Source organism: Aptenodytes forsteri, unplaced genomic scaffold, assembly GCF_000699145.1.
Source record: "Aptenodytes forsteri isolate BGI_AS27 unplaced genomic scaffold, ASM69914v1 Scaffold167, whole genome shotgun sequence".
NCBI lineage: Eukaryota > Metazoa > Chordata > Aves > Sphenisciformes > Spheniscidae > Aptenodytes > Aptenodytes forsteri.
The window spans coordinates 1,815,543-1,822,609 of NW_008795926.1; positions in this window are offsets into that span (position 1 = coordinate 1,815,543).

A 7,067-nucleotide genomic window follows, 5' to 3' on the forward strand; every position below is an offset into this window, starting at 1 on the left:
AACCGTATAGACGTGGTGCTTAGGGACATGGTTTAGCGGTGGACTTGGCAGTGTCAGGTTAAAAGTCGGACTTGATGATCTTAAAGGTCTTTCCCAACCTAAATGATTCTATAATTCTATGATTTTATATCTGAACACTTCCTGGTACAAAGGAAGCAGAGGTTGCGACACTGAACAAAATGGTGGCTCCCTCCCACAAAATGGTGGCAGAAACCCGCCAGCAAGGGCTCCTGCCCAGGAAGTCTGGGCAGCGCAGGAGGCGGTTTCGAAGCGGGGCGTGAGAGCTACCTAAAGCCCTCCCACCCCCCTCAGCTCACAGGCGTGCGCACACTCCGGGCTTCGGCACAAGTGCTGCCGGGCAGTCTCTGCGCTCCTGCACAGGCATTCTTCTCGCAGACGCTCACTCGCCACAGTCTCGCCAGAGAAACCTCCCTGCCACGATCGTGGACCAAAGCCGGACGGAGCTCTTGCACAGCCCGGGACCAACCCTGCTCTCAAAGCGTGTGCTACATGCAGGGTCGAGTCCTAGCACTGAGCACGCTCATGTGCTTGAAACACCTCATCCTCACCCCCCAGCAACTAACGTGCAACACAAGCAGAGTCAGTGGTTCGGGAGAAGGCAACCTCACTCTCCTCAAGCCTCTTCAGCTCAAGACACAACAGGAGAGTCCCTCACCTCCAAGCACACGAAAGCGAGCAACTGCCGCTCGCGTACCTGCACGGTGCTCTCTCCAAACAGCGGCAGCACCAGGCAGCTGCCTGCGTCCGCAGTACCGCTATGTGGGATGCCACGTAAAGTGAGTCTCTGCTGCTCTCTGCAGAAGCAGCCCCTCTCCCCTCACCGTTTCCCGTTTTTAGGGGAAATCACCTTGGGCAACACACCAAGTCCAAAAGGAAGAGAAATCCCAGTCCACAGCACATTTCAGACGCCGTGCCACACGTTTCAGTCTACACATGGACACTAGCACTGTCTCTACCTTCCTGCACCCAAGCTCACGACGGCCAACTCAGCTGCCGGGCAAGGAGGCACAGCATTAAGTCCTGTTCTTCACCGTTCCTTGAACAGTTTTACTTTATGCACACACAGCGCTTTACTAACCCGACCGTGTCTCCGTGTACATGTATATTTACACACAGGTACACCCACATACCTGCACCTGTACAGACAGCACTGCCTATACTTGTGTTTACACACACTCCATTGAACAAGCTGCTACACACAAGGGCTTCGGCAGGAACAATCACAGAAATTTCAGCATAACTAGTTCTACAACAAACTTCCATCCGTGTCTGGGGGGGGCTGGGGCAGGCTATCACTGAAATCAGCTCAGCCACTGTCTCTCTGAAAGGCTGGAAACCCTCATGGCATTCAACAAAGACCGTGCCTGTACGCAATCCAGCTCACAGGCACAAAGGTACTCCAGCTCCTTAGCCCAGCAATTGCTGCCTTTGCGGGTCCAGTGTGTTTCACTGACTGATCCTGGAACAACCTCTACTACAGCTACCTTCACAGCACCCCCTGTTCAGCTATGGGCCACAGCGTTACTGCACCCAGAAGGAGGAGCACACGTTGAACACATGCACTTGCACACCTCCACACGGCAATGGGCGGCACCCACGCTGGGCATTTTGATCCTTCTCTCATCCTTTTAGAGACTTAGCAGCTGGTGAACAGAGCTTTTCAAGGAGTGAGAGGAGGTGGTGGTCACATGCCAGAAGGAAAAGATCCAGGAAGTCCCTATCTCTTGGACCCACTCATTGTGGGGACATCATGTGTTGGACCAATGCATAAGTCTGAACTTGGTATTGAAGCTGCAATGGTAAAAAGCATTCAAAGTCCTCTTCTCCTGTGTCTGCCTGCCCATCGTCCCATGCTGAGATAGTCAGGGGATCTCATGAACACTGCAGCATTAAGGGAAATGAAGCAACTAGCACTGCACTGTCACTGACAGCAGTTTTGGATACCTGCCCTGCTGTAGGTGCGGGTTTTAGCCCTATGCGCTCCAATGAACCACAGCCACAGTGGGCTTAGGGGGCTGAGAGAAGAAGCTGCTCCCACATCTGTGTTGAGTGCCTTTCCCACAGCAGAAACTTCCTATCAGACCTAGTACTGGTGGTGTACCTGATTACCAAGGTACATAAGGTCAGTGTTGTGAAACTTGTTTGGTCCAGGTTTTTGTCTCACAGTCCTGAATATGCAAGCCTGCAAGCGACTACACCCTGTGTGAACATATCCATTCAGCTGCTCAGACTGGCAGAGGGCCAGCAGCAGCGTTTGCAAACCAAATCCTACCTTAACCTTCATGCATTTATTGATTTTTTGGCATGTTTATTGAGAATGCGCAAGCCTTGTAAAGCTGTGGGCAAATACAGACCCACCTGTGTAATAAGTGCTCAGTATTAGCCAACATGGTGAGATCTCCCCCAAGTTTCCACTGCTCTTCAGATGCCTGCACAGGGCTAAGAAACATAACTGAGTGTAACCAAATGACTGTAGGCAAGTAACTATCTGTATTTGCTCCTTATGTTAGGCTCAGTCTGCAGCAAGACTATGTTGCATAACCTGGGGACTTGCACAAACAGATGTGTTCCCAGAGATCAGTAGAGCAGCTGACCTCACAGCTGCCCCTGCCCACTCCTCACTATCCCAGCCACCAGACCATGGTTCAGACCAGGCTGCTGGCAAGCCTTCCCAGCTCTGTGCTCACTCACCGACAGCTGAGAAATGTCCAGGAGCAGCTTCCTAAACTGCCTCTCAGTCATTCAGGTTTGCATGCTGCAAGCATCCTCAGCAGTCTGCCCAGGTTACCCTCCACCTCATGGTCATCTTACAGCAAAGCATTGAGAACAAGTGGTGAAAGCCTTAAGCTTCTGCTCTGTGCCCAGGGCTTCACTACCATAACTGTGTAGACATGCCCAGAAGAAACAGAAAACAATTATTCCACATTTAAGAAACACATTCCTTTCCCATCTTTCCCTAAGATTTTGTTTGGACTTTAGGACCAAGTAGCATTAAATATACATATATATAGAGAGAGGAAGTCCCGACTGGACAGATAAGGGTAGAGTTGAGCTGCACCCTGCAGACACCTAGGTCAGGCCAATTCCTATCCACATTCTGAGGAGCACGAGAAAGACGTTTTTGGAGTGCAAGACCTCTCACTGTCTGGGGAAACAAGGCAACGGGTGCTCCTTCACTCTTTCCTGCACACGGGCCTATGTTTTCTGTCCCTGACCCCATGCCCTGAGTGTCCAACACCCATCAGTGTGTTCCCTCACTCCCACCTTCTGGCCTTGCTTTGGGCACTTTTTCTTCCAGATTAGTAGTTTCTGTCTTTGTTCCTTCAGGTGCTCTTGCTGTAGTCCTTCTGCAGCATTGGGACTTGCTGGCCTCTCTCACACCTTTCAAAGCCTCTTTGGCTTTTTTGTGACTTGCCAGCATCCTGACCTCCTCCTCTGCCCTTTTCCTTGGCTCCTCTGCCTGCTACTGTCTCTGGTTTCTGACCATCTCGTTGGCACTATGTCTTTGATCCCACACTCCCTCCCAATGCTGGAATCATGGCTACCTCTTGCCATGGTGGGAACAAGCCTTGGAGCTGCTTGCCTTCCTCCTCCTGGGCAGCTGGGGACTCCAGGCGAGCACTGCCTGCTCCTGCCGGGAGCGGAGCAGGTTTGGCCTCCCCCATGGCTCCATCTCCTTCCAGGGACAGTTCAGGAGGAGCTAGAGCAGCTCCGGCTGGTCTCCTTCGTGAGAAGGAGTGTGGGGAGGAGACCCTACTGGCTTTGCCAGGGCTCCAGCTGGACACATGGGCACGCTGGACACGCTCCACCATCAGAGCCTCCCCACAGCTGCTGGGGAGACCGTGATGCTGCAGGGACCTCATGGGTGATGGTGTATGAAGTGCTGGGAAGCTCCTTGGGCCCAGGGACCTGAGGGCTACCAGTCCAGGACGGACTTGGGGCTGGGGCTGGAGGTGTGGCTGCCACTGTGGCAGCTGCCAGGCTCAGTGAGGCCAAGGGGCTTCCTTCACCCAAGGGGCTTCCTACACGCTTGCCAAGAGCATGGCAGCCGCATGTGGTTGTAGGCATCCATGCTGCACGAGGACTGGGCAAAGCTGATAAGCTCATGGAGGAGGTGCTTGGTGCGACTCATAAAGAAGCAGCTGTATGTCCCCAGCAGTGGCCTGGCTGTCCAGGTTGTATCTCCTCATGTTCAGCAGGACAGCGAGCTTCAGGAGAGTTGCTAGTATCTGGTGGGCTCCAAAGAGGCTCTCAGTTCCTGCTGCAGTCACGGGGCTGTGACCGGTTCAAGGACCCCTTTGTCCCCCACCACACACACGCAGGGGAGGCATGCTCTGAGGAGTCAAGGAGAGGCTCCATGTCCTTGAGGCTTAGGGGACAATAATGGAGTGATTGACCACAACTGTTGCAAAAGAAGCCACACTCATTTCAATACCAGAGGGAACCAGAGGATGCCTTTGTTTCAGACAGACTGGCTGAATCAGCTAAGTGTAAAGAACAATTGTATAATTGTCTGTCCTTGACTTAAAGAAATGCAGACTTTAAGCAGAACAGTATACCCCTAACTAGTTTTAGGGGTATACTTTATTGTTAAAATAACACAGCTTGGGTATGCATTAGTTCTGTTTAATGCTATGACCCTATGACTCCAATCAATACACTTTTTTATTTTTTATTTTTTACACAGGTAACTTTAACAGGTATTTAGCTTATTGTTTTACACTTTTCTGTAGAGCCCTGTCATTCTCTCAGCATGGGACTTTGCCTGCTGTGGCTCCACCTACGACTAAGAGCTGGAGCAGTGCAACCACCACAAACTCCGAGGCAAGCCTGACAAGCTGAGCTACGCGTCCTGCCAGAAGAACCTCACTCCACAGTGGTTGTACCTTCAAGTTCCATGTAGTATGGCTCGCTCTGCCAGACCCAGAGGGTGAGGAGGGAAGAAATACACTCCCCACCATGTTGCCTGTTGGACAGGTCTCTTTAGTCACGCGAGTTCTCAGCTTGGCTCTACACCTTATCATAGTAATTTAGCAAGTATAATAGTTTTGTGTTTTATATGAGTTAGGTGAAACACTTAACAAAACAAGTAATGGCTAAACTCTGCAGAGTTTACAAGGCCTCAGGCTGGAGGCTGTGAAGCTTGCTCTGCGTGAACCTTTCTTGGCTTGCCTGCAACTTTGTTTTACTTTTTTTAGCTGTCACAGCTAAATTTTTAAGGTTGATATGGCTATTTGTTTTATTTTTCCTTATCTTTGTCCAGTGTGACCATAATTTTGTAGAGTATAAGTTGAAAGCACTTGTTCCATGTCGAATGAGGTATTTGCAGCACTAGCACAATGATGTAGTGAAAGAAATACAGGCCTGGCGTGATACTGAAGGCCTTGAGAAGTTACAGCAAGCAGCATAGTGGAGTACAGGCATGAAGTGGGAAGAGATGGGACACAGACTTCACATTGCAGACTCCATGGCAATAAACTCAAGCAGACCAGCATGGGGAGTGTGTATGTGGCTCATCCCAACAGTAAGTACAAAAATGTCAAAAAAAATGAACAAAAGTCCTCTAAAGAGAGAACTCCAGGCTTGAGCTGGCTGCAACCTACATATCCCTTCCTGGCAATTAGGGACTGCCAGTGTTGTGACAATAAGCATATTCTAGAGACCGGTAATGAGATTCACAACTATATTGTGATCCCACTGTATACTGGAAATGCAATAGTCTGCAAAATGTAATGTGTATTTATACTGTGACTGCTGTATCACCCTACTAAATGGAAAACCCTTGTAAATGCAAATAGTCTCAAATTAATAAACTGCATTAAACATTGGACCCTCCATGTGTGGAGTATCTTAAAAAGCCTGGTCAGAGAATACTGGAGTCTGACAGGAAGCAGTCTCTGGAGGCTGTCATGGTTGTGGCAGAAGGTGGCTGTCACCAAGTCTTGGTGGTAGTCACCATTGGGAGCCTTTTGCAGGCACACCCCAGGTGAGGTTCAGCATCTCCATCTCCGCCCTGGCATGTGCCCCTGCAGCCTCCCTCCGTGGGGCCAGCCTCTGGCTTGGCTTTGGCAGTCTTCCATTGATCCGCCATCATGCAGCCTGACCTGATGTTGCCTCCAGTCTGGCTCTCAGAAGTGGACATCTGCAGAGAAGGGAATGCTGCTGCAGGCAAGCTGCAGGGTGGCAGGGCCCCCTGATGGCAGGATGGCGAGGGGCTCTCCTTTGCTGGCAGTGGGCAACTGAGCTGACTTCACGAGGCCTGATGGCATACGGCTGCGGACCATCTTCTGCCCCTCTGTGTGGGGCACTAATCAGCCATGTGTTTGGAATGCTGGAGGTCACAATGAAAGCTGAACCTGTTGGATCTAAAGGTTTCAAGTACACAGCATTGCTCGAGGTGTCCACAGACACATGGCATCTGGAGCTTGGCAGCTGCCTGGGTACAGGCTGAGCAGGGCACAGCCCCACCAAGAGGGTGCCACGGGCCCAGGGCAGTGCGGACAAGGCCCAGGTGATGCCCAGGCACCCACCAGCCCCCAGCCCCTCCTTGATGGAGAGTGCACCCATGCACTGGTTTTGTACAGGTGTCAATAGAGAGATCCAACTATAGAATTAAATTCAGTGAAGTTTTCAGTACTCAGAAATTGAAGCAATTAAGTGAATTAATTTAAAACCTGTGTTCTTTGTAGGAGAGATGCCCTTAACTGTTATTCCTCAGTCTCTCCCTCAAGAAGCCGATTTTAGCTGCTGCCTTGTAACAGGACGGAGGTTTCAGCGGCCCCATGGGAAGAGGGCATGGTGAACTGAGGCGGCACCGGCGGGCCGGGAGGACCCGCACGCTGCGAGCACACGGAGAGCCCGGACTGTCCCAAAATGGCTCCCGCCGCCTCAGCGGGGCGCCCCCCTCCGGCGGACCACGTAGCCCCTTCCCGGAGGTCGGGAGGAGTCGGGTGGCGCGCATGCGCTGCGGGCTGGCTCGTGCGGGGCAAAGGAGTGGCAAGGCCGCCGGGCGCATGCGCGCGGGGCTCCCCAGGGTGGGGGGCGGG